The 27,340-nt window shown below is 49.7% G+C and overlaps 1 long non-coding RNA gene across 2 annotated transcripts; it reads left to right on the top strand.

The window, feature by feature from the left end:
• The first annotated feature begins 86 nt into the window (after positions 1-86).
• Positions 87-27,135, top strand: LOC132661245 (uncharacterized). 2 transcript variants are annotated; one of them, XR_009602140.3, is made up of 4 exons: positions 87-348; positions 810-925; positions 25,964-26,130; positions 26,726-27,135. It is a non-coding gene; the product is annotated as an uncharacterized LOC132661245 (long non-coding RNA). The 2 variants fall into 2 exon arrangements; XR_013550114.2 differs by lacking the exons at positions 25,964-26,130; positions 26,726-27,135 and adding an exon at positions 3,423-4,082 and having other exon boundaries at positions 810-930.
• The last annotated feature ends 205 nt before the right edge of the window (positions 27,136-27,340 follow it).

The following is a 27,340-nucleotide window of genomic DNA, read 5'->3' as shown; positions in this document are numbered from 1 at the left end:
GAGATGATGCTCTGGACAAGATTTCTAGCAAAAAAAAAAAAAGAAAAGAAAAGAAAAGAAAAGAAAAAAAAGAAAAAGAAAAAAAAGAAACCAAGGGGAGAGGTGTGGGAAATATTGCAAAAGCAGCCTATATAAGTAAGAGTCCACAAGTGCTTATTGTCTGTTTGCTGTTTATTGTCCATTTACTGTTTATTGTCTGTTCACAGGGTCAGGCTCTGTGCTAGGCACTAAGGGCGTGGGCAGATTCAGGCGCAGTTTACAAGGATCCCTTGCTTGGCGGGCTTGGTGAACTCACAGACCAAGGCAGAGAAGGAAGGAAACGTTCGTCGCCTTTTGAGGACGTGCCAGGTACTGAGCTAGAAATTTGATATACATAATTGCACTTGATCTCAAAGCTGTAGTCAAATGGGGCAAGTAAGCTTATCTGCATTTTTCAGATTTGGAAACAGATTCTAAAGGCTGAAGTGACTTGCCCAAGTTCACACCGGCTAATTTGGGGAAGCCTCCAAAGGCAGTGCTTTGTCTCCTATACCAGGAGTCTCCATTGAAGCCATCTAGATACTATTATTATCCCCATTACACAAACAAGGAGACTGAGACACAAAGGGGCTAGTAACTTATCCAGGGTCAAACCACTGGTAAGTGGAAGAGACAGGTTTTCGACCTTAGCAGGCTGTTTCAAAGCCCATGCTCTTAACCAATGTGCTATGCATAAATGATAACCAGACAGACTCCTACAGAGGCATAAAGTAAATCACCAGGTCTGCTTGCTTGCAGCATTTTCTATCTATACATGTTTATTCCTTCAGCACTTATCGAAGTGTTTTTTGCTTGCCAAATCCTATGTTCAGCACACCAAGGATCCAGGGATACCTACGACAAGAGCCTGCCCTCAACTCTGGTGGGAAGACATAGAAATGAACAGGTATGGTGAGGTACAGCGAAACCATCGGAGGGTTTGATCAGAGGTCTGACATGATCTAAATTAAGTTTTAACGTGAACATCATCGCTCTGCTTGCTGTGTATACAATAAACCTTAGGAGGGTAAGGGTGGGAGTCAGAAGACCAGTGAAGGTTGGTGCAGTTGATCAGAACAGAGACATAACGGTGGCCTGGGCAGTTGCATCACAGCCAGGGGGTCCCTGGTTTGGCCAAGAGCTCTGTTTTAATACTCTGGGGAGCAGGGAGACTAGGGTTTTCCACTAACTCTTGGCTCCCCCACTAATTGGCCTTGTTGGGTCTCTGAAGAGGTCTTTTCATGACCAATGTGAGATGCTTGGGTCAGAGTGCCTCTAAGGTTCCTGTCTTCTCTAAGGTTCAATGTCATTACCCTGCTTACCTTCTGCCAGTGACTTTGTACAGCTATGTAAACTCTGTACCATCGCCTCACGGAGCCACCTCCCACATCATTTTCTTTTTTCTTTTTTAACGTTTTTATTTATTTTTGAGACAGAGAGAGACAGCACATGAATGGGGGAGGGGCAGAGAGAGAAGGAGACACAGAATCAGAAGCAGGCTCCAGGCTCTGAGCCATCAGCCCAGAGCCTGACGCGGGGCTCGAACTCACAGACTGTGAGATCGTGACCTGAGCTGAAGTCGGATGCTTAACCGACTGAGCCACCCAGGCGCCCCATTTTCTGCCACTTTCCGAATCATTGATCTACTCCAGCCACACTGGCTTCCTCTTTGTTCCTCAGAGAGTCAAGCTTGTCCCTACCTCAGTGCCTTTTCACCTGCTGTTCCCTCAACTTAGGAAGTACTTGCCCTCAATCGTCACATGGTTGGGTCCTTCTCACCCTGGTGTCAGCAGAAACTTTGTTTGCTCAGAGAGGCCATTTCTAACTGCCTTGACGTAGGTGGATCTGCAGTCTGCCATATCGTTTCTCCTAGTTTACATTTGTCTTAGAGCTTATAATGAACTGAAATCCTCTTACTTAGTTGTTTATATCTTTATTGTCTATTTCCCAATACAACATCAGTTCCATGAGAGCAGAGACCTTGTCTGTCTTTGTTCATTATGATTATCCAGTGCTTCGAACAGTGTGTGGTCAGTACCTAGGCACTCGATAAGTATTTGTTGAATCATCGAGTGAATAAATAATGAATGGCTGAATGAGCCATCTTTTAGATGTTTGTAACATATAATCTAGAGCAGGATGTTATCCATTTTCTGAATCAGAGTTTTGTAATTTAAAAAAATTTAATTTTTGTTTTTGAGAGAGAGAGAGAGAGAGAGCACGTGAATCATAGAGTGCATGAGTGAGAAGAAAGGGGCAGAGACAGAGGGAGAGGGAATCCAAGCAGGCTCTGTGCTGTCAGTGCAGAGCCCAATGTGGGGCTCGATCTCATGAACCATGAGATCATGACCTGAGCCAAAACCAAGAGTCGGACCCTGAACTGACTGAGCCACCCAGGTGCCCCCGAGAGAGAAAGAATCTTAAGCAGGCACCACGGTCAGTGCAGAGCCCGACAAGGGGCTCGATCCCACAACTGTGAGATCATGACCTGAGCCAAAGTCAAGAGTCAGATGCTTAACTGACTGAGCCACTCAGGGGGGTCCCAGAAATTTTAAAACATTTAAATAATTAAAAGCACAGATCTAAGGATAGCAATGAGTACACATTCTCCTGAAGTATTATGTTTTTAAATCATGGAATCATAGACTGCTCAGGTTGGATGGGAACCATCTTAATCTTCAGAGTCAGGCAGATCTGGGTTCAAATGCCGGCTCTGTCACTTGCTAACTCCACAAACACATAAGTCACTTAACCTCTTGAGCCTCAGTCTCCACAGCTATAAAATGGGGGTTATAAAGCTTACCTTGGAGGAGGCATTGAGTCAGATATTAGATACAAAGTGCCTGGGACACAGTTGGTGCTCCGTAAATGTTAATCCTTCTTCCCTCTGCGGAGGGACTGCATAGGTCCTGATAACCAATATATGTTGAACAAATGGTGGGGCCTACTCCAAGGACCTCATTCTGCTGATGAGGAAACTGAAACCCAAAGAGTCACAGTGACTCTCTAGGTCGTGCGGCATGAGGACGTCAGAGTGTGGCTTACAGCACGGCTTCATTTACGGCCCAACACTTTTATATCCTCCCTATACTCTCCTGCTTTGGTTTTCTTCCCCGTCACGCACAGCATTCTGGAGCCCGAACTGGGTTTTCTGTGCATCCACACAGCTACTCAAACCTCAGGGGGACTGGGGGGCTGTGGGGAGGCCTGGACCAGAGCTCGTAAACAAAGCTCAATACTTCACAAGCTTTGTAAAAAGTGTTTACACACAGGCTTACTACTGGCTTCTAGTGGTAAACTGTCCCTGAAATGAGTTCTAACTGGCTAGAAGTACAGGCAGGGTCACACTATTTATATTCACCAGCCCCCAGCAGTGTTCATGTATCATTCTGTTCAGTTCACAGCCTGAGGCCACCCCACTGCCTGGCCTTGTGCTGGGCCCTAAACCTCCGACTCTGAAGACCAGTGAAACCCGTTCAGGGGCGGAAGCAGAGATGGATGTAGGCAGTTATCACACAAGTTCTCTGAGCTGACACAGAGAAATGCAGGAATCTGAGGGATCCCAGAGGGGGGGCCCTAGCCCAGCCTGGGAGAAGGCTGCAGGGAGGGCTTCCTGGAGGAGGTAACATCTGAATTTTATTTTATTTTTCCCTATATGAGGAATATTCTCTTGTTCTGGAAACATGGCTTTAGCAACCCTGGAAAACACGAGGTTGAGGGGGAACTGAACTGCCCCAAAGCACTCTTAATTTTTGCTTCTTGGAGGTTTGGATTGGCCCACGGGATCCTAATGTGGGCATTTTTGCCATAATGTCATATGCAAGGCCCTGAAAAGAAAACAAACGAAAATCCTTTTGCAAAATCCCCTGGCGTAAAAATGATAGGGTTTCACAACAACAGTGGAATAAGTTAAAACCTATGGGTCTTTGTAAGCAGAACTCTAACAAAAACAGCACCAATCCTAATAAATGGTGGCTCAGTGGCTGCTGGCCTTTTTACCCAGCATCAAGGTCACTTTGTGCTAGCAGCCTTAAGCCTGAGGTACCTCGTCCCAGATGTAGGATTTTTGCGGCATTTGCCTCTGACGGAACCGGATTCATCAAAGTGACAACTGTGGAGTTGCCCCCCTCTGGGATCCCTCAGATTCCTGAGCTATGATTTAGACTTCTTCAAAAGCTAAAGCAGTTTCTCATAAATACAAGAGGAAGTGTCTCCACAGTTTCTTCATCTGCACGATCTGCTTCCTCAGAGAGCCTAACATAGTGGAAAGGACAGCGGTTCCTGAAGCCACTAAATCAGCAACAACGCATACCAGAGAAAAGCACTTCTGCAGGATTCTCAGCATTTCTGTGAGATCTTCTGAAAAGGCTAGAGCTTCCTCTTTAGTTGTGAGAAAGCTTGTTCCTAATTGCCTCAAAACACAAGCATGCTGGAATATATTATACAGGAATCAATATGGCTCCCACATAATATGGACACTACAGCCCTCCTTACCAATCGTGTGCAACTACTCCTGTGAGAGAAACCCGCGTTTCAGCAGAACAGACCGTTCTGAATCTTCCCTGGGGAGGAACATTTAGAGTGGTTTCTTCTGCAGGAAGTTTTCCCAGAACCTCTGGTCTCTTCTTGCTTCCTGCTAATGGTCAGAGCCCATTCTCCCTTCACAGCGCAGGCGACCTGTGACAGGACGCTCTTTTCTTCAGCCATCACAGCAGTTTTGTGGATGAAGACATGCAAGTGACAGGCACCATCCCCACTGATCCCTCTCAGGGGGAGGAGGAGGGATTTAATCACTGCTGAGGGCTCCCGGGCCGCAAGGCTTGTGCCAGACATCTGCCATATGGCACTTAATTTCATCTTTACAGCAGCCCGCTGAGACCAAGGAAGGTTTCATTCCGAAACAGTTTGATGTTGCCTTCACTTCTCAGGGGAGGGACCAGGAGCCCAGAGATGTTTAAGGTGACCTAGCTGAGCAGTGGTAGGGTAGAAAGAGAACCCACCCTGTGTGAAGATAACACCTGTGGTCTTTCCCTACGGTTCCTCAAGGAGGCAAGCTGGCAACTGGCAGCATAATGGATGAGCTTACCCCTCTGCAGAGCAGCCCTGGAAAGCCTGGATGCCTCCCAGGCCCAGAGCAGGAAGCTTCTACCTGAGCAGGACCACGTGAATAATGACTCTCATTTAGGGGAGCATTTATTATAAGCTGGGCACTATGCCCAATGCCCCACAATATTATCTGTCTAAACTTCTCCCAAACTCTGTGAAATAAGGATTTTAAAGCCCAAGTTGCAAGTGAGGATCCTGGGACCAAGAGAAGTTCAGCAACTTGCCCAAAGGGCTTGTTATGCAAAGGGTGGGAATCTGAATCTACATCCCACAGATTCCATGTGAATCTAGAATCACTGAAGCCCAACAGGGTTGAGGCAACTTCCTGTTTGTCTCAGAGTGTCCATGGAGGCACTAAGGACCAAGGGAAGAACAATCTACATGGGATTTACTAAGAGACTAAAACCCTTACTGTGAAGATACACAGAAAGCTGGAGAAGGGGGAGGTGAGGGTTTCACTGGAGAGTGGACGGTATTGTCCATCTCTGTCCCTGCCTGTGCCCCATCCTGACTTCCACATGGGAAGGCTAAAGGGGATCCTCTTCCTTACTGAAGCCAACTGAGGGGGCTTCCAGGAAACCATCCAGAGAATGTGGCTTCGACATTTTGCGAGCGTAGAGATCAATACCCGATCCGCACCTAAAAACGTGTATTGGCTAGAGGCTTGGTTAGAGCGCCCACTGGTGGCAAAATCAGGAGATGGTTTTACTTGAAGAACAGCCCAGATTCTGGCTGAGCAAGGGGGTTTTTGCAACGGGCCAGATGTGCCTCCAAGGAGAAGAGTTGGATTAAGAGGGCAGGTGGCCTCTCAGAGGGGACAAGCTGGAGCTGAGCTAAGAGGAGAGGAGAGCTTTCAGCCAGAGAAGGCAAAGCCATATCAAGGGACTTCCCCAAGGATGGGGAAGGGCTGTGAGGGACCCACAGATCCTCCCACAAGACAAATGCCACTGATTTTGCACAGGTATCTTGAAGAAGGACCCAATGCCAGGTTAAATCTGCAACGGTCACATTAATCCTTGTCTGTTCCTGATCTCCACTTGCACCTCCCAGTGTGCTGGCGGGGAGTGAGGGTGGGGGCACAATAGCAGCTAGAGAATGGGGGTGGAGGTGCCAGGCCCACCAAGGGGACCCACTCAGAGACCACTAGCTTTGGACCACATCCCTTTGGACCCTGGACTCCGTCACTCCCTTCTGAGGCCAAGGGGACAATCATTCAAAATAGTTCATTTTTTTATAATGATGAAACACTCCACGTCTGGAATGAATCCTATTTTTTTTTCGTATTAGTAGGGGTCAGCCTAATATCTCTTTAGATATTGCCGTTCTTTCGCTCTGCAATAGAAGTGAGAGGTGCCTGTTGCTTTAAATGAGCATGTGGTTACACCGTGGCTGCTCAGTTCCTTCCCTTATCTTCTGTGAGCACAGATGTTCCTAAAGGAAAGCCCTCCTTCGGATAAGAATCTTACACAAGCCACAGACAGGAGGAGGTAGTGGCATGGTGGAGCCCAGCACTGAGCAGAAACTTTGTGCCCTGAGAAGAAACTTTCTCATACTCCTGGGGAGGTGGATGAGGAACTCTGTGTGTATGAAGACATGAGGGGAAATGCCCGTCCCCTCAGACAGGGCTCACAGGTCACTGTGTCTCTTCAAGGTCCCCAGGGGGACTGTGCCAAGCTAACCAAGCCCAGGGGAGACCCCAAAACAAGCATCGCTTCCTTTGGGATCAGTGGGAGGCAGGTTGCACTTACAAAAAGATAGGTATTATCTTTTTCCTTTTAATATATGTACTCTTTTTTTTTTTTAACGTTTATTTATTTTTGAGACAGAGAGAGACAGAGCATGAACGGGGGAGGGGCAGAGAGAGAGGGAGACACAGAATCTGAAACAGGCTCCAGGCTCTGAGCTGTCAGCACAGAGCCCGACGCGGGACTCGAACTCACGGACCGTGAGATCGTGACCTGAGCCGAAGTCGGACGCTTAACCGACCAAGCCACCCAGGCGCCCCATGTATTCTTTTATTAACAGATTTATTGGCATCTACTAGGAGTCTGCCACTGTGCTCCATTCTGGGTATAACTTGCAGATTTAATAAGAGCCTTTCGGGAAAACAAGAAGTATCACCTCACTAAATGTACATGTCAATTTCCAGATATTCCCCTCCTCCTCCCCTCCCCCCCCCCCCCCCGGCCTTTTCAGAAATCAACACAAGGAGGACAAGCATGTCGTGGAGGTGAGGAGCCATGGCAGCTCTCTTGGATGGGGCTGTTCTGGTGCCATCCTATGTCTTACCGGGTCTCTCTCCAGAGCTGGACTCTGCACCTGGTTCCCCCCTTGGCCAGGATCCAGCTCCAAAGATGCCTGGAACCTGGGACTCAAATGCTCAGGAGGCCCTACCAGGCCATCTGGGCAAGCCCTGGATGACAGAACAGGGTGGGGCCGCTGTCTCCAGATGGCTCCTGTAGCCAGACTAAAAACAGTCAGTGAGCGTTTTTCCACTGACACATCAGACTGAGATAGAAGGACACTCACAGGATTTGCTGGGACTAAAGGATTCAAGGGGGATGACAATGAAATACAGTGGGCTCCTTTTAATTTTTTTCTTTTTTATTGTGAAAGTCATTTATGTCTCTTGTTGAAAAGCTGAAAAATGCAGAGAAGGCGAAAGAAGAATAGCCATTAATTCCACTGCCCAAAGAGAAGCACTTTTATCTTTTTCAAGTAAGCCCCACCCCCCATGGGGAGCTTGAACTCACAACCCCAAGACCAAGAGTCTCATGCTCTACTGACTGAGGCAGCCAGGCGTCCCAGAACTTTTATCTTTTAATGTGTAGTGTGAAGAGTTGATCCACCTTTACCCTGCCTGCTGCCCTCCCAACACACGCACAACACATGCACACACATCACACACATGCACACATCACACACCACGCAAATACACACCACATATGCATGCACACCACGTATGCTTACACACCATATACACGCCCCTCATATGCATACACGCACTCACACCCACACCCATCATAAGGAGAACTAAAGAATTTCATAAAATCCTTTGACCAGGATGGTCAATTGGTTTTAATTGATTTTTGAAAGGTAGGGGAGGGGCAGAGGGAGAGAGAGCAGGGTCCACACTCAGCCCAGAGCCGATGCAGGGCTTGATCTCAAGACTGTGACATCATTACCGTGAGATCATGACCTGAGCCGGAATCAAGAGTCAGATGCTTAACTGACTGAGCCACCAGGTGCCCCTGGTCGTTCCTTTATTTGAAAGAGGCAACCAAGGGGCGGAATTTCCCCGAACCTACCAGGCCTAAAAACCACCTGGGACTCTATTAGAAGCACAGATTTCTGCCTTCACCCTCCCCCTCCCCCTTCCCACCCCGCCCCGCCCAAGGATTTTGATTCAGTAGGTTTAGGGGAGGATTTAGGCTAAGGCTCAGACATCTTAGTAAGCCCTCAGGTGACACTGACACAGGAGTTGGGAAACCTTACCTACAGGGACACTGTGTTAAAGGGTGATGGCACACATTTTGGTTCTTCTGATGGGTTTCCAGATAGAGCAGGAAATTAACTCCTCTCAGCAGCACAGGGGCTGGGGCTGGGGGCTTGCAGACTCTTGGCATGCTATTTAAATGAGCACATCTCCTGTCACTATCCCCTTTTAGGATTGTCCCAACCATCTGTGCAGAAAGGTTTACCCCCTGCCCAGTTCAGTGTGTAATCTGAGGGGCACTGAAGGGACAGAGGAGTGAGGGCAAGGAGCTCTGTCCCTTCCCATATCTTCCAGTGGGCAGCGACCCCAAATAGCCAGGGGTGCTTCTCCGTGGACAACCCAAGAGAGGCAAGACTGAAGCTCCTCTGACCCCTGCCTAATAAGAGTTTCACTTTTTTTTAATGTTTATTTTTGAGAGAGACAGACAGAAAGAGCGTGAGTGGGGGAGGGGCAGAGAGAGAGGGAGACACAGAATCTGAAGTGGGCTCCAGGCTCTGAGCTGTCAGCACAGAGCCCAACGCGGGGCTGAACCCATGAAGGGTGAGATCATGACCTGAGCCGAAGTCGGACGCTTAAGCGACTGAGCCACCCAGGCGCCCCCTAGAGTTTCACGTTTGAAAGCAGAAAGAAAGACACCACAGGTACCAACCTACCTGCAGCACAATGGGTGCTTTTGTGTAAATTAGGAAAGAGCACCCCTCCTCACAACACTTGGCTTTAGTCTGTAACAATTGTCACAATATCTTGAGAAAGCAAGCACTTGACTACCACCCACTAAAAAACTTTGGTAACAAGCACACAACTCTTAGTGGTGAAGGGCACGTCCTGAGAAGGGGCACCGTGACCTACACTGCAGGCTGCATGCGACAGCCTTCCTTACAGGGGTCCGTGAATCTTCCAGATGAGGAAGCTGAGCAGAGAGAAGATGAAGAACTTGACCAGGGCCACATAGCCAGTTAGAGATGGAATCAAACCCAGCCAGATTGACTCCACAGCCCAAGCTCCGCACGATTAGGCCACCGTTTTTGTTGAAAACGTTTGTTACTCCCACATCTCCCTGACACGCCCTTGACTACTATACTTAAAATGTCAAATTAGAAACTCCAAACCTCACCTCCTCTTATGATGCTTTCTCTGATCTCACCAAGTGCAATGGGCTTCTCTGTTGCATGCTCCCCTCTCCCAGACTTTATCCAGCCCTCTATTGAAGCCTTATCTTTCTGAAACAATTTGGTTAAGTTTACAGTCCTCTCTGCCCTGTGAGAGCAAATTCTTCAAGGGCTGCTGGGGAGACTACGAAGCACCAGCTCTGTGCCCCCAGAACCTGGCACTGAGCCCAGCACAGAGGAGCAGCTTGGTAATGAAGGATGAAAAGGAGGGAAATGAATTTGCACAGGGGACAATTGGACCTACACTGCCACCGCCCCCTATCCCCCAGGACCCCTCCAGCTCTGACCTTCATGAGTCCATGACTCAGCATTTGATTCTAAACCTGTGGCAGTGTTAGGGGGCAGAAACCATAGTGGTGCAGAACAGAGGGAGGCGAGATGAAGAATAATTGCCAGGAAAGGGTAACCTTGTCTGCTCAGAAGATGTCAGAGTGATTGGATGGGAATTGGTCTAGAAATCGTGGAGCTCCTTGGAAGGCTTCTGTGAACCTATGAAATACCACCGAATGCCCGAGGGCGCCGCAGGCAGGGCGGCTGGAGAAGCTGTCAAGGTCATTGCCAACTTTGAAATCCCCCAGATGCTCCTACATTAATAGGTTTTCAGGGAAGGAAGGAAAAAAAAAAAAAAAAAAAAAGCAGTGAGCTGTCATTCCGGAGTCAGAGAACATTAATAACGCTCTCATTAGGAAAAGGTCAGGGGCTTTCTGCCAATTTCAGGCAAGTGTCCAAGGACATCCCGTGTGTGCAGAACTTCTGGAGGGACGTGTGAGAAACTAATGAGCTCAAGGGGGTAACGGCACAGCTAGTGAGGCCCCTGGTTCCATCCCCTTCCCTTCACTTAGTGGAATGTAACTGAGCCGCCACTATGGACCACGCCCTGCCAGGAGAGAAGAGCAGAGCTCAGTTGGATCTCAAGGGGCCAGTCGTGTGTCCCGCCCATTGGATCTCACTAAGACTGAGCACTACTAATCTGGGGCAGCTGATCTACAGACTAGCATTTGGTGTTGAATTAATTTCTTTAAAATTCTGTTTAATTCACTTGTCATTTGAAAAAAGAATTCCTGGGGTGCCTGGGTGGCTCAGTCCGTTAAGCGTCCGACTCTTAATTTCAGCTCAGGACATGAACTCACAGTTCGTGAGTTCAAGCCCCGCATCGGGCTCTGCGCTGACAGCGCAGGGCCTGCTTGGGATTCTCTTTCCCTCACTCTCTGTGCCTGTCTGTCTGTCTCTCTCTCTCAAAAATAAATAAATAAACATAAAAAAAAATTCCCACATATCAAAAAGATTTGCAAAGTTGATCTTGCCCCTTCATTAATTCATTCAGTATATTTTTAATGAACATTTCTTTGGTTTTATTTACCACATGCACCTGGACCAGCTCAACAGCACATTACCTTTGCCCTTTTTCTCTTCCGGACTCTTGGCCTCGGCAGGTCGGCCTCTCTCCACTTGGGGTAAGTTCCCAGGGCCCTTCTAGGTCAGAGATCCTGGTGCAATTTATTGGTGGCCTCTGTCCTACATGGATCGGGACGCAAGAATCAAAAGGAATCGTGCCACTTAGAACCCAGACAAGCAAGCACCCAGCTGCTGCTTGGGTCCAAAGGGTTGCTTTCCCACATGACAGAACACGCAAGGTGGGGGACACACACATGGGGGCAGAAGTATCTTCAGATGCTTTGTCATTGTTTCAAGGAGTCCAGACTCCATATCTGTGAGTCCAGGCTCCATATATTCCTCACAACAGAGCACACTGGTAAGTAATACTTATTGTTCCTTATGAAAGAATAGAAAAAAAATGCACAAAGAAGACAGTAAAAATCCCCAGTGATTCATCTTTAAGAGTTAACCATGTTTAGCGGTGCCTGGGTGGCTCAGTCTTTTGAGTGTCCAACTCTTTTTTTTTTTTTAATGTTTTTTTTTTTTAATGTTTTTATTTATTTTTGAGACAGAGAGAGGCAGAGCATGAGCAGGGGAGGGGCAGAGAGAGAGGGAGACACAGAATCGGAAACAGGCTCCAGGCTCTGAGCTGTCAACACAGAGCCCGACGCGGGGCTCGAACTCACGGACTGTGAGATCATGACCTGAGCCGAAGCCAGACGCTTAACTGACTGAGCCACCCAGGTGCCCCTTGAGTGTCCAACTCTTGATTTCAGCTCAGGTCATGATCCCAGGGTCGTGGGATCGAGCCTGTGACAGGCTCTGGAGTAAGGAGCCTGTTTGGGATTCTCTCTATCTCTCCCTCTGCCCCTCTCCCCCATTTGAACTCTCTCTTTCTCTCTCTCTCTCTCTTTTTTAGAGAATTTTTCACTTAAAAAATTCATACAAAGATACATACATCTTAGTTTTTATAAAACTAAGATGATGCAGGGCTCAGTCGGTTAAGCGGCCGACTTCAACTCAGGTCACCATCTCGCTGTCCGTGAGTTCGAGCCCCGCATCAGGCTCTGGGCTGATGGCTCAGAGCCTAGAGACTGCTTCCGATTCTGTGTCTCCCTCTCTCTCTGCCCCTCCCCCGTTCATGCTCTCTCTCTGTCTCAAAAATAAAAAAATAAAAATAAATAAAACGTTAAAAAAAAAACCAACTAAGATGATGCAATACTTTTTAATGAGCCACTTTCAAAACATAAATTACTGTGACTCTTTCCCCATACCTCGTATTTTATGTTATTGCCTAGTACAGACGTAACAGTTTATTTAACTTAACTCTACTGATTAAGTCATTCGCAATTTTTTTCCTATTGTGCATAAGGTGAAATTTTATTTTTAATTGGTTAAGTTTATTTATTTTGAGAGAGAGAGAGAGAGAGAGAGAGAGAGAGAAAGCACATGCACACCGGCAGGGGAGGGGCAGAGAGAGGAGAGACAGAATCCCAAGTAGGCTCCACACCAACAGAGCAGAGCCGGGTGCGGGGGCTCGAACCTGGCAACCGTGATACTTTGCCCTGAGCTGAGTGAGCTCACGAATCGGACACTTAACCATCTGAGCCACCCAGGCGCCCCTCATAAGATCAAATTTTATTATTATTTTAAAAAAATTTTTTAATGTTTATTTTATTATTTTTGAGACAGAGAGAGACAGAGCATGAACGGGGGAGGGGCAGAGAGAGAGAGGGAGACACAGAATCGGAAGCAGGCTCCAGGCTCTGAGCCATCAGCCCAGAGCCCGACGCGGGGCTCGAACTCACGGACCGCGAGATCGTGACCTGAGCCAAAGTCGGACGCTTAACCGACTGAGCCACCCAGGCGCCCCCATAAGATCAAATTTTAAAAGAGACGATGGGCGTTTCCTGCTAGCTCATTTTGTAGCCCTCTCCCCTGGTTTTCTCCTCTGCATTTCCCCACCCACACAGCAGCCACTCCAGAATATGGAGCCGACTCCCACCTCTCACTGTCGCCCACCCCCACATCTAATCCTGTGGTGGCCTCCTCTGCGGGCCCTCAGCCCCAGCTCAGACCTCAGCCACTCCCTGGGGACTATCACCGAGGCTCGGCCTCCTGGGGTTGCCCCCTAACTCCTCTTTGTCTCCATTCTGACTCATGTCAGAACCAGGGTGGTGTTACCTTTACCCAGTAAGGTCCCTGAGGGCAGAGAGAGAAGCCAAAGCTGCTAGTCTTGGCAGAGGAGGACAACTGTGATTAAGGGGATCTCTGTACCTTTGTCTTAAGGGGGTAGGTCTCCAAGGGGACAGGGGAGAAATGGGTGACTGGCATCCATGTGGGAAAGGACCTCTATACCACTTGGGTGCTAGTTAGAAGTCCTGGGGGTCAGGTCACTGGCTGGGCCGCTGTGCTGCTGGAGGCCCAGCCCCCCTCTGCCAGCCGAAGCCCTTCCGGGTCCTCCCCCACCCACACCCTCTCTTAGGGATCTTCACCCTGGCAGGAGGTGCGGGGCGGAGGGCCTCCCTGGGGAACTTCAGAATGGGATGCTGAAAGCTGAATTCTGGGAAGATGAGGGCCCTGAGGGCAGGAGAGGCTGTGCATGTTTGAGGTTGCTCCAATGGCACACAAATGCCACCGAGGGTTTTGTAATCTTTCGGCTCAAGGTCCTTCTTTAGTCCTGAGATGTGACACGGCCTCTTGGGCACAGAGGGAAAACGACCTTGTGCTTTCCTTCTAATCAAGGTCAGCTCGGAATCTCAGACCTTAGGAAGACCTCAAAGGCCTTTTGTTCCAGCTTCTCTGTTCTCTGCTTCACGTTGTCTGTCCATAGCAAGGCAAAAGAGGGCGGCTTCTCACGCCCTTCCTTCCCGGGGAGTCTCTCCTGTCTTTGCAGGCATCTTTAGAAAGCCGTTCTGGGGCCAGGAGGGGAGGCCTTTCTCACATCCATGCCTCTGCTCTATGCCCTTCTCCATCTTGTCCACCAGGGCTTCTTCAAAGTCCAGCCAGAGGCCACTTCCCCCTCCTTGTATCTCACAGACTGAGCTGACTCCATTTCTCTGGATTCTCTCACAGTGCCCTGAGCTTCTCATTACCGTTTGCAATTGTCGGTTTACTTGCCTGTGTTCTGCCCCCCTACCCCGCCAGCCTCTGGCCACCATGGACTCCTGAGGGTGGTACCTGGGCCGATTCATGTCTCTATCACTAGTGCCTGGCCCAAGGCTTGGCCGAGAGAGGAGGTTTGAATGAATGAATGAATGAATGAATGAGAAGGGAAGAAAGGAGGGTCTAAGATCGTTTTAAACAGCAATAGCTCCTGTACCGCTCTGTTATCCCAGGTCCCTGATTTGCCTACGCCCTTCCCTATCCTTGATCCTCCTGGATCCTCCCAGCAGCCCTGATTTGGGTCAGGGTGGGGACCTGCATGTTGGTGGGCAAATGAGGAAGCTGAGCTCTCAAGAGAAGTGCTTGCTCAAGGTTACCTCAGAGCCCCCCCGCCCCCCGTGAGAGACCAGGAACTGTTTTCCTTCCTTCCCCACATTTTCCTCAGCCCCTCCTGCCTGACTCATTTCCCCCAGGACTGCAGGAGCAGAGCTGGGACTCCTGGTAGGACCCGAAGGCTTGGGGACGCTTGGAAGTAATTCTGGGCAGTGAAGTGTGTGGGTGGAGTGCCGACTCCCCTGAGTGCGTGCGGTGGGGGGAGAGGGTAGGGTGCTTATGGCTCCTGGAGGACCCCGAAGCAGGTTTGGCACTGAGATATGTCTCCTTTCCACTCCCTACTCCTGAAAAGGAGATCCCAGGAGGTCGCCCCCAAGTGTCCAGGCGGCTCCAGCCATATTAGCAGAGTCAACAGAATGTGTTGTACCATGGCAGACACTCAGTAATCACCCACTGATATTGTTGTGTGACCTTAGGTAAGCCATTCAATTTCTCTGGTCTCAGAGTTTGGGTCTAGAAAATTAGAAGCTTAAAGTCCTATCCTTAGGAACGAGAGACAGATTGTTGCCTCCCCAATTCTAGAGGACTGACACACGAAAGAGGGAGCACATTTGTTTGCATAGCCCAATGAGCGGGATGATGGATGAAGGAAGGTGGAGGAGTGGGTATAGGTTTGGAGTCAGTGATAATGCTGGGTAATTTACGGAGCATAGAGCAGATCTAGAATGGAAGGGGCTGCCTTAGGAGATAGTGAGGTCCCTGTCCTTGGAGGTGTGTACGTAGAGACCGGTAGCCATTTGGGGGCGTGATGCAAAGATCGTAGGATTGGACTAAATGAGATGTGAAGTCCGACTCAGAGAGCTTTGATTTTAGTTACCTTTGACATTCCTTTTGCCCAGCACCGTCTTTTGCTGTGTTAGCAGGGTAGTGGCGAGAGCTCAGTGCAGGAGCTGGGAGGCCTGAGGCTAGCCACTCCATAGGTAACCGTGGTGAGGTCTTGGAGAAGTGGCTCCCTCCCGGGGCTACTGTTCCCTGATCTGTGGAATGGGAATAATAATCTCTGTCCTGTGGATCTTTCCAAGAACATGGTTATGAAAAAATACTTACAAGCTAGGAAAGCCCATACAAATATGGAAGGTTAGCATTTGAAACAACTATACGTATGTATATAGTTAAATGTAACAACTACACGCACGCACGCACGCACGCACATATATAGTTAAATGTTATTCTGTGGGTTTACCCTTAAAAAGAAAATCTTTGTACTGAAGTGTAATATGGATTCAGAAAAGTACATGTGTCAAGGGGTACAGCTTATTGAATTTCACAACACAGAGTGTAACCAGATCAACAGGACAGGGTATTACTGTCCTATACACCCCCAGAGGGTGTCCTCAGGCCCCCCTTCTCGCAACAACCCATCCCCTAGCTGGGGTTCTTGCAGCTTCATTTATTTTGAAATAATTCTAGGACATTGCGTACGTATTGCCAAACTGCTCCTTCTCAAGGTTTGTGCCAAAGTTCTCTCTCTCTTGAGCTGGGCGTGAGACTGGCTATTTTCCCATTCCTGCCTCCAAGGAGAGACCACCTCTTAGAAATGAAACAAAGCCAGTGCAAATGGATCTCCACAGGGTTTTAATTTGTGTTTTCTTTGAATGTTTATTTACTTTTGAGAGAGAGAGACAGACAGACAGACAGACAGCACGAGTGGGGGAGGGGGAAGGAGGAGAGAAAGAGGGAGACACAGAATCCGAAGCAGGCTCCAGGCTCTGAGCTGTCAGCACAGAGCCCGATGCGGGGCACGAACTCACGAACTATGAGATCATGACGTGAGCCAAAGTCTCAGGTCGCCTAACCAACTGAGCCACCCAGGCGCCCCTAATTTGTATTTTTTTTATTACTAAGGGCAATTCGGGGTGGGGGGAGACATAGGGGGAATTCTGTGCTCTCACGTCCTTCCCTCCTTTCTCACATCTTCCCACTTACTTCCCACCCCTGTTCTCACCAGGTCGGGGACCAGGACCAGAGTTCACTCATTCTCTCTGCCACTGCATGTAGGGCCCTGGACAAACCACGTACCTCCTCTCTGACCCTCAGTTTCCTCTTTTGTAAAAGGAGCTAACAATGCCATCTGGGCTCCTCACAAGGTTTTTGTTAAGATCTAAGCATTATCGCGGATAGGCAATTGCTCTGAAACATTACATGCTGTTCAGACGACAGATTTTATTGTTACTTTTAGTTCCTTTTCCTCTTTAGTTTCTGGCTACATGCCCCATTAATTTGTCTTATCAGCGCCGGGTGTCAGTGAAATAATGGCCCAATCACCACTTGGGTCCTGCTCAGACCTAATGGCGTAGAGAGTCACAGGATTTCCGTACCAGTGTGGCACCCAGTACTGCCCAGTCAAAACTGACACAGGCCTGAATCTCAGCCTTGGGAAGTGGGGGAGTTGCCGGCACTATCTGAGGCCCTCAGTGTGATGGGGGCTCTGAGGGTGGTGTAAATGTGCTGCAAACAGCCTTGATGTCCCCACTCTCTGGTGAGGGACCTGGGGCTCCAATGTCTTAGCTGAGGGGGTGCCGCTACGAAGTGGCAGGAGCAGCCGGGATACAAGGTGCCCCAACTTTTCCTGCCCCCCTGATTCCAGAGGCTAAATATTTCCCCTGCTGACCTACCTTCATGCCTGGGTATTCCCATATAACCAAACATTTTTAGTTAAATCTCTGCGGTCCTTGTTAAAGAGCCACGGACTTGGGCGGGGACTCTGCCATACTCATCCACAATTGGCAGTGGCCCATGAGACATCCTTGGGTACACCTCATGCTGAACAGGGCCCCAGTATGGGACGGGAGGAGGCTTGGACAGGAAGGTCAGAGGACCCCGGTTCAAATCCAGGCCCACTCGACTGGGTGGCTTTGAGCAGGTGGAGAATGAAGGCTTGGGCCCACAAGGCCTTTCTCTGAGGGGGTTCCCAACCCCAGAGTAACCACCCTTGGCCAGCGAGATAACCAAGCAGGGGTGACTGGCCCTGCTCAGAGGTCGCTGGACTGGGCTGGAGTGGGGATCAGAGCCGTCGGATCACTAGCCTCAGGACCTCAAGTCCCTTCCAAGGTTCCCACCAAACCGCAGCCTCAGCTACTGTGAGGGAAGAGCCAAGGAGGCTGACACTCTAGAATTTTCTGTTTCTGATTCTGTAAGGTTAGCATTGTGCTTTCCACATACACACTTTATTTATGGGCTCCAGAGTCAGACAGACTTGCTTTTTTTCTTTTTTTTTAAACGTTTATTTATTTATTTTGAGACAGAGAGAGCACCTGTGCATGAGCTGGGGAGGGCCAGCGAGAAAGGGAGAGAGAGAATTCCAAGCAGGTTCTGCGCTGTCAGCATGGAGCTGGTCGCGGGGCTCAATCCCATGAACAATGAGATCATGACCTGAGCTGAAATTAAGAGTCAGGTGCTTAACCAACTGAGTCATCCAGGTGCCTCCAGACTTGCTTTTGAAATCTGAAATCCAGGGGGCACCTGCCTGGCTCAGTCAGTGGAGCATGCGACTCTTGATCTCGGGGTCGTGAGTTCAAGCCCCACATTGGGCGTAGAGCTGACTTAAAAAAAGAAAATCTGAAATCTGTCACTTACCTGCTGTGTGACCTTGGGTAAATCAGGTAACCTCTCTGAGCCTCAGGAGTCCCATCTGTCAAACATCTTCCTGTATAGTGAGGATGAAATAAGTCAACATATAAGCAGTGACTATTTGTTGAATTAACACACACACACACACACACACACACATGAGAAAAATGTTTTAAAATTCTGTAAAACACAAAGATTGGAAGCTATTTAATCAGAGGGGAAGATGTCAAGGCAAGACAGTCCTTGGTGACTACCGAAATCCACTACTCGTTCAGACTCCTACTTCTGCGAGTCCCCCTCTGCTCTCTCCTCCTGGGGATGCCTCCCTGAGCCAAGCCTCAGGCCAGAAACAGGGGGTGTAAGAAAAGGGGCAAATGGGTGGAGAAAGAAAGAAGTGCCGTTGGCCGCACCCTCTGGTGGGAACGGCCCTGACAGGTCAGAGACCTGGATTCTGCTCCTGGCTCTGCCACCAACTCGATTCTTGCAAGGATCCCTGGTTCCCCCACCACTCTGCCGGATGGGAACTCGGGCTCTGGCCCCACTTACGCCACCTTCTGTTGCCGTCCTGGGGAGCCGCCAGGGTCAGGGTGTCTGGGCGCCCTGTGGCCAGACTGTGGTGTCTTCCTGACAATTGCAGGGCTTCAAAGTGTGTGTGGGTGGATCCTGAGCCCTGAGGCCTGCCGTCTCACCCCCTGGGCTGCCCCGATCCTTTGAGTCACTCTCTCAGCATCCTGTCACCTTTGTCCTAGGGTTTTATTCTTCTTGTCACCTCTCACTCCCATCTCCTAGAAAATTATCTTCATCCTTCTTGATTTTTTTTTTTCTCTTTCTTTTCTTTACGTTTTGAAACAGATTCACTCTGTGGGGAGAACAGAATTTGGAATAGCGCTTCTGAGTACAAGTCCCGGGGCCGGCCGCCTACTCTCTGGGCATCATCTTCCCCGTCTGTGAAACGGGTTAGTGATAAGGCCTGCCCTGCCTCCCTCATGAGAAGGTTGTGAAGAGTAAATGAGGTATGGGTGTGAAATGTAAGCTCTGTGCAAACTTTATTTATTTAAAAAAAATGTTTTTTAATGTTTATTTATTTTTGAAGGAGAGAGAGAGACAGAGTGTGAGTGGGGGAGGGGCAGAGAGAGAGGGAGACACAGAATCGGAAGCAGGCTCCGGGCTCTGAGCTGTCAGCACAGAGCCTGATGCGGGGCTCGAACCCACGAACTGTGAGATCATGACCTGAGCTGAAGTCGGACGCTCAACCAACTGAGCCACCCAGGCGCCCCTCTGTGCAAACTTTCAAATGCTGGCCGAACCTGGTGATGCAGTCGAATCATCAGGATTTGTTTTTGAAGCCCCAAAACTACCATCACCACCGTCCGTGTGGGTACCAACATACCAAGCATGCACGTGTGAAAGTTTGAAACTTACGGAACATGGAAGTGAAATGTTGGCACATTTGGAAAGAATGAGATTTCTGGGCCTTTCTGGTGCTTGGGGAAGGTTTGTGCTGTGTACCACCGCAAGCATTATGGGGTGTGCCTCCTTCGGTCTTTTTCGTAGGGGTTCACAGACCCTTGGTTAGAAGGAGCCCCTTGCCCTCTGAGGCGGGCTCATGTTAACAGCTGGGGAAGCAGGCTCAGGGGGGGACTGATTGCCGGTAGGGTTGCTGTTGGGATGGATGAAGCACAGATCTAGTCACCCAGGAGGAAGTCAGAACGGAGGTAGTTCCCTGCCAAGGATCTGGAGAGGAGGAGGGGATACTCACAGGGGACTCCTTCCCCATCCCAGCTTCAGGTGGTGAAGCACACACCTGCCACCTGAGGGAGAGAGGAGGGGACAGGGACAGAGGAGCTGGAAGTCTGAAGAGCTGGTTTCTGCCATGAGCTTGCTGTGCAGCCTTGGGAAAGTCACTTAACCCCTCTGGGCCTCCATTTAACTGTCAGTAAAAGGGATGCAACGGACACATTTATTTATTTTCAGGGAAGTATTGACAACCAGCTATGTGTCAGGCACCAGCTTAGGTGCTAGGGACCCTTTGGGAAGCAAGTTCTTGCCCTCAGGGCAGAGTGTAAGCTGGAAAAATAAACAGAAAATAAATGTGATCAGTGTCACTCTGGAGGGAAGGTGAGATACTGGGTTAATGCAGAGGAGGAGCATCTAACATTGCCTGGGGAAGAATGCGGGGAGGTGGTCAAGGGAAGCTTCCCAGAGGTGGTGGCATGGATGCTGAGATAGGAAGGCTACGTGGGAGGTAATCAGGCTGGTGGGTGTGAGGACAGGGAAGCATTTGTCGCCCCCTCCCTTACTCCTTCGACGGGGAGCTTTCTTCAGAACATGTTAGCAAAGGGAAGTTCTGTGTAGCCGCTCCTGAGAGGTCTGCTCTGAACCCCGAGAGAACGTTCCCTCCAAGCACCCATCCTGGTTCCTCCCCCCTTCTCACATGTCTGTACACGATGTTGGATTTAGCTGGTGGGTGGGGCAACTCAAGGGAATTACAGTGTTTGTGTCCGTGTGTGGGGAGAGGATTTTTAAAGCTTGTGCTAAGTATGACTTTGCCCACAGTCTGCGGGAAGCAACAAAAAGCTACGCTTTTGTTGTCCGCTCGGTGCCGCTGTGTTCCAGACCAGCCTCTCTCTCCCCACCCCCGTCTGTGACTGGCCTCGGGCTCCTCAAGGAAGTCCCTCCGTCTGGAAGAAAGCCCCAGAGAGAAGGGGAAGGCAGTTGGCAGGACAGAGGGTTTGGCTCTTGATGCCTCCAGTTCTCGGCTGGGAGTGGGGGTGAGGCAAGAGAAGTCCCTGGCTGAGAGGTGGTCTGTCGGAGGACCTGCGAGTCCTCTGTGTGGGCTGGAGTGGGGGGGGTGGCTTCGAGGAGAGTGTGAACCTGAGGGGGGCCTGGCCAAGCTCCCTGGGAGGCCATGAGATGCAAGGATGACGAGAGATGAGCTCATGGGCAGGGCAGCACCTCGTAAACTTTAAAACACCTGCTACATGTGTTTCCTGCCACCTGTGCCTCTCTGCCCCATCCCTGGAGGGGGCTCTGGCTGTCTGGCTTTGTCACTTGGTCCCCTTGCATCTTCAGCTGCTCTGGCCCGGGGCTTGGTTAGCCGTTCTTTTACCAGGGAAGCCAGAGGGGGTAAAACAGGGGCAGTGGGGCTGAGGGCACGTGGGGCCTAAGACTTGATTAGTTTGGTTATTTCTTGCCTTGTAAGAAACCGCTCCAAAGAACAATGGCTTAGCACAACAATCCTTGTATTTGCTCATGATTCTACAATCAGGGCTGAGATTCCCCTGCTGGTTTTGTTGGGGGTCACTCGCATGTTAAGCTGGTGATTTGGACCCTGAGGTCCAAGATCTGCTGGGATACAGGAGGGTTGAGTTTTCTCTCTCCATATGGCCTTACAGCTTCTCTGCACGGTCTCATCAGACTCCATACATGGCAGCTCTGGGCTCCGAAGATTGCAAAAGTGAAAGCTACCAGGCTGCCTTTTTTTTTTTTTTAAGTTTATTTATTTACTTTGAGAGAGAGAGAGAGAGACCATGGGGGGGGGGGGGGCGGGCAAAGAGAGCAAATCCCAAGCAGGCTCCACACTGGTAGTGCAGCCTGGGGAGCGAACCCATGAACCGTGAGATCGTGACCTGAGCCGAAATCAAGAGTCAATGCTCAACCGACTGAGACACCCGGCGCCTCTACCAGGCCTTCTTAAGACTTAGGTCTGGAACTGGCCCAGAGCCACTTCTATTGTGTTCTATTGATTAAAGCAAATCACAGATCCAATCCATATTCAAAAGGATGTTTCCACACTGGGTGATAATACTAGGAGGTGGGGTCACCAATATCTGGGCTCCCAAGATTGCAAAAGTGAAAGCTACCAGGCTGCCTTTTTTTTTTTTTAAGTTTATTTATATAATTTATCCTGATAACAGGATATCACACTGGTTGGTAGAGAAGGCCGCGTGTGGAAGAGACCTTATCCTTCAACTACCTTCTTTATGGATCTCACCATCTTGCCTCCGCAACTGGCCGAGCACATCCCCTTAAAGTCATTTTTAGGGTGTATCACGTTTGGAGAAAGTGGTCAGGTACCCCTTTGCTCTCCATCAGTTCGCAGATGCCCTAATCCCACACAGACACTTGTTCGTCTCCATAGCTTAAGCCAAAGAGTGACGGTGGAATTTCAGACGGAGTGAGGCTGTCGGGAAGAGAGACAGGAATGGAAGGTTTGCCCTGCATCTCCATCCGTGACCGCCAGCCCCGAGGAGGATGGTTAGGAGATTGCCTAAGCACTGTTCCCTTACAAGTATCGGATCAGAAGGAAACTGCATGGCAATTTGGTTTTTGTTTTGTTTTTTTTTTTTTTTTTTTTTTTTTTAATTTTTTTTCAACGTTTTTTATTTATTTTTGGGACAGAGAGAGACAGAGCATGAACGGGGGAGGGGCAGAGAGAGAGGGAGACACAGAATCGGAAACAGGCTCCAGGCTCCGAGCCATCAGCCCAGAGCCTGACGCGGGGCTCGAACTCACAGACCGCGAGATTGTGACCTGGCTGAAGTCGGACGCTCAACCGACTGCGCCACCCAGGCGCCCCTGGTTTTTGTTTTTAATGAAAACAACTGTTCGTTTATTTTGTTTTATTTTTTAACATATAATTTATTGTCAGATTGGGTTCCATATAACACCCAGTGCTAATGTTTATGTATTTTGAAAGAGAAAGAGAGAGAGAGAGTGTGTGCACATGTGTGAGTGGGGAGGGGCAAAGAGCGAAGGAGACAGAACCCCAAGCAGCCTCTGCGCTGTCAGCACGGAGCCTGACGTGGGGCTCCATCTCACGAACTGTGAGATCATGACCTGGGTGAAATTAAGAGTTGGACGCTTAACTGACTGAGCCACCCGGGCGCCCCAAGGGTAATTTTGAAATGTACCGATGCAGAGAGTAGAACCTCTCTTCAGGCAAATTCCTAAGCATAATATGAGGTTCACCTGATGGCCACTGAAGAAACCCTGCCTGAGAATATTTTGCATCATAGCATGCTAACAAGTTTGGCAAAAGAAAGAATTTTCAAAAAAAAAAAAACAACCCAGTATTTTATGCTATTTATTATATGGCACTTATTACATGCCAGGCACTAGTTTAAGCACATTGTACATTGACTAACTTATTCCCTACAGACAAACTTGTGAGATAGCAACCAACGCCATTTCACAGATGTGGAGACTGAGGCTCAAAGGTTAAATGGCTTAGCCCAGGCCACTTCGCTATAAGTAGCAAAGCTGGGCTTCGAGCCTGGGCCTTCACTGCAGGTTACACTGCTTTTAAGGAGCCCTCATTCAGGGCCTTAACCCGATTTGGGAACCTGGGTTTTTTTCAGCCTGCAGTCGGGCTCTTTGACCTTACCTGAGCGGGAGGGCTGATGCGTTGAGTCACCACTCAACTTCGGAAAAGCTGCTGCTTTTAAGAAGCAACTAGTTAGAAAATTTTTCCTGGCTTGACACTTCTGTTCCAAAATCATTTTCTCTTTTTCTCTGTCTTCTTGTATCATGTACATGATAATTACATACTGTATATACACGTTACATATACACCTACATAAACACAAGTGTGTATGCCTAAATCTGGATATTTTGACTAACAGGTATGCACAATAAAATAATAAATAGCTTTTGGAATTAAAAAAAATTTTTTTTTTAACGTTTATTTATTTTTGAGACAGAGAGAGACAGAGCACGAACGGGGGGAGGATCAGAGAGAAGGAGACACAGAGCCCGACGCGGGGCTCGAACTCATGGACCGTGAGATCGTGACCTGAGCTGAAGTCGGCCACTCAACTGACTGAGCCACCCAGGTGCCCCAGCTTTTGGAATTAAACAGTAAACCCAGGAAGAAGCTCCTGTCTAGTTCAACGACCTAATCATATCCATAAATACAACCACTGACAAATAAATAAAAGAGAAGAATAAACACAGGCCATAGGACTTAACTGGATGGTTAAGGTGTGGAACTATGGACTGACATTAGGTATGGATGCCTAGAGCGGTTACAATGCAATTAGATACCTGCAAACACTGGGCACTTGTACGTGTTGAGCAGTAGTGAACGTTACCACCACTGGACATTTTCCGATTGTGGATATCAGCTGTTGGTGGGGACTGTCACTGATGGACATTAGGTACTGATAAGTGTTAGGTGTCAGTGAACATTGGCTCCCTGGTGAGCATTGGCCAACACAGAGCACTGAGCACTGATGGGACAAGGCCCTGTTAACCTATGATGACCTCTACCGTCGTGGTGGACATCAGGTAGGAACAGAGGGTAGGCCTCTGCCCCAGACATGCCTGGCGGCCTTGCCCAGAGACACATCCTGTGAGCTGGTGCGGAAGCATCTCTATCTCCATCCGCCCTTTCTCTCTGAGAGCCTTTGGCCGTGACAGTTTGGGGACTTCAAAGAGGTGGCATGGTAACACCCAGGGAGGGAAACTCCTTGGCTCCCAGAGGGATGGGGTTACACACAAATCGACACAGACTCTCTTCTGCCATCCTGACCAAAACTGGGCGTTGGCTCCTTCCTTCTCCGTAAATGGTGTGACTGAAGCACAGCAGGGCTGGCTTCGTGGGCGGTGGGACATTAGAAGGGTCTTGGGCTTGGTTTAACGCTCTGCTCTTGCCATCCCGAGATTCTTGAATGAGTACCCATATTGTCACTTTATACTGGGTCGCACGAATTGTGTAGTCAGTCCTGAAGAACAGAATCCTGGTCACCTGCCATGCGACCTTGGGCTGCTCTTCTCTGGGCCTGAGTCTCTCCCTCTGTGAAATGGGGACCAGGAGGGGAAGAACTTTGACTTGGCTCTTTGGCTTTTCATGCTCTAGGGTCTAGAATCAGGGGTCTGATCGGAGACATTTAGAGTTGCATAACCTCCCCAGTTTACTTTCAACAGGAAAATAAATGGGATCCCAGTGTTGTTTTGGTTTCTCGGAGCACCTCTGCCCTCTCTGACACATGAGGTCTGTACAGCTGGCCCAGCCACTGACATCGGACAAGCAAAAACGACTCACCATTGGTCAGATGCAGCCAGGCCCCGGCTGGTATCCTCACCTGTATGGGGACAATATTACTCGGGGCAGTTGTGAGGAGGAAATGTTAGCAGTACTCCAAGTCCCAGGAACATGTGTCCAGTAAGTGGCAGCTGATTATTAGTGAAACGTAAGGAAATGTTTGTGAGCCAGCCTGTGCTGTGATGACAAACTGTGTCTCAGTCGTCTGCCCATCCCTAAAACCTGACTGGCATGTGTTGAAGTTCTAGTCTATGTCCGGCACACTGAGCAAAGATCCTGTGGATTAGAGTACTGTTCTGCAGCCACAATCCCGAACCTTTATGACACCCTTCGGTTCTGAGTCAGTTATCAAAACAGGAGTCTAAGACCGCATGATTCTCTGACCTATTTCATAATTCTGTGATTGAGTGAAGGAGGGACCAAGCATTTATGGAGTGTCTATTTTGTGCCAGGCACTGTACTTGATTCTTTACAAACATTTACTTCATTTGCTCATTCGGTCCTGTGGAGGGATATATTTTCATCCCCATTTTCCAGGCCTAGAAAGGTACAGTGACTCGGCCAAAGTCACACAACTGGTTCGTGATGGACCCAGGATTTTAATTACCCCTTTTCTGTGAACTCCAAGATGGAATCTTTGCACTTATCCCTCTAATTCTGTAATGTCCTCCTTCTCGGCCCCAGGATCCCAGGAGGGCGGACTGTAGCAGCATGAAGGTGCTGTGGCTACGGGAAGGAGTGCTCGCCGGCAAGCTGCGCGACAGCTCGCTCCGGGGTGTCTGGCCATGCGCGGCCACGTGGTGGCGCTGCGGACTGGGAGCCTCCGGAGGGGCACGTGGACGCGGAGTTAGGTGAGGGCCGCTGGCCCCCGGGGTTTTTGCTCTCCCGAAGGCTTGCAAGAGGCCGGAGCTGCGGGATGTGCGGGGTAGTGCCCCACAGGGCGGGGGAGCCCCACAATGTGATGGTCCCATCCTCGCCATAGAGCTTCATCCCTGCCGATTTTGCGGATGTGAAGCTCCAGCTCAGGCCAGAGGTGACCTGCCCCGGAAGACACACTCACATGTCTCCCGCAGAAGGCTCGGCCTCCCCACGGTGCCTTTGTCCCCATTTGAAAGACAGCTACGTTCCATTCCCTCTCTCCCCCCACGACTCTTCTTCAAGGGGAACTTTGGGGAGGGCCCAGCCTCACTGGGCGAAAGCCCCTGGGATCCCTCCCCTGCCCCTGCCCTTGAAGGCTCCCCTATCCCAGGAGATGAGAGAAGTGTGGAGAACCAATCTGAGAACTGTTATCTATGACCATATTGACTGATGGGTGCCAGCCTCCAGGTCCTGGAGCCCAAGCCCGGGGGGCCTAAGTGGCATGATGGGCAAGCTTCCCAGCCATACCTTGTAGCCTGAATGTTCTAGGTTCTGTGCCATAGCTCACCTGTGACTCCCTCCTCCTAGGTGCCACCCTCTTCTGTCCAGGTCCATTTGTTCTTCTCAGCTCTGTGGACCGGCCTCCTCCAGGAAGCCTTCCTAACCGTGCCCCGGCAGGCTCTCACAGCTACCTGCCGCTCAGGTGTCTTCTGTGTGTCCTTCCCACTCACACCCCAAGAACAAGATTCCCTTGGCAGAGTAGTTATCAGAAAAAACTGGTCATTGTTGGTGATGATGGTGATGGATGTTCCCGCAGACCTTGGCCAGTGAGAAGTAATAACTTACAGGCAGCGGACCCATTCAGATGAACTGGAAGGGAGTTCCCTGCGACTGGAAGTATGCAAACAGCATTTAGGGTACCACAGCAGGCAAAGTGCCAAGAAGGAACAAAGTACTGAAGCAGCTCAGGGGGAGGGAGGGGAGGGGGTCTTAGGGAAAGCTTCTGAGGTGAGGCCAGAACTGGCGCTATTAGGGTGGGAAGGAGCTGAGAGGCAGGGATGTGGGGGGTGGGGGGAGGGCAAGGCCCCAGAGGGACAGCCTGAGCAAAAGCAGAGGTGTGCGAGGGCCTGCCAAGTTCATGGAGTTGGGGCAGCAGGGAGAAGGGAGAGAAGGGTGGACGGGGTGCAAGCCACAGGGAAAGGA

This window comes from Panthera onca, chromosome D1 (assembly GCF_046562875.1).
Source record: "Panthera onca isolate mPanOnc1 chromosome D1, mPanOnc1 haplotype 2, whole genome shotgun sequence".
Classification (NCBI taxonomy): Eukaryota; Metazoa; Chordata; class Mammalia; order Carnivora; family Felidae; genus Panthera; species Panthera onca.
This window is presented reverse-complemented; position numbering and strand designations above follow the sequence as displayed.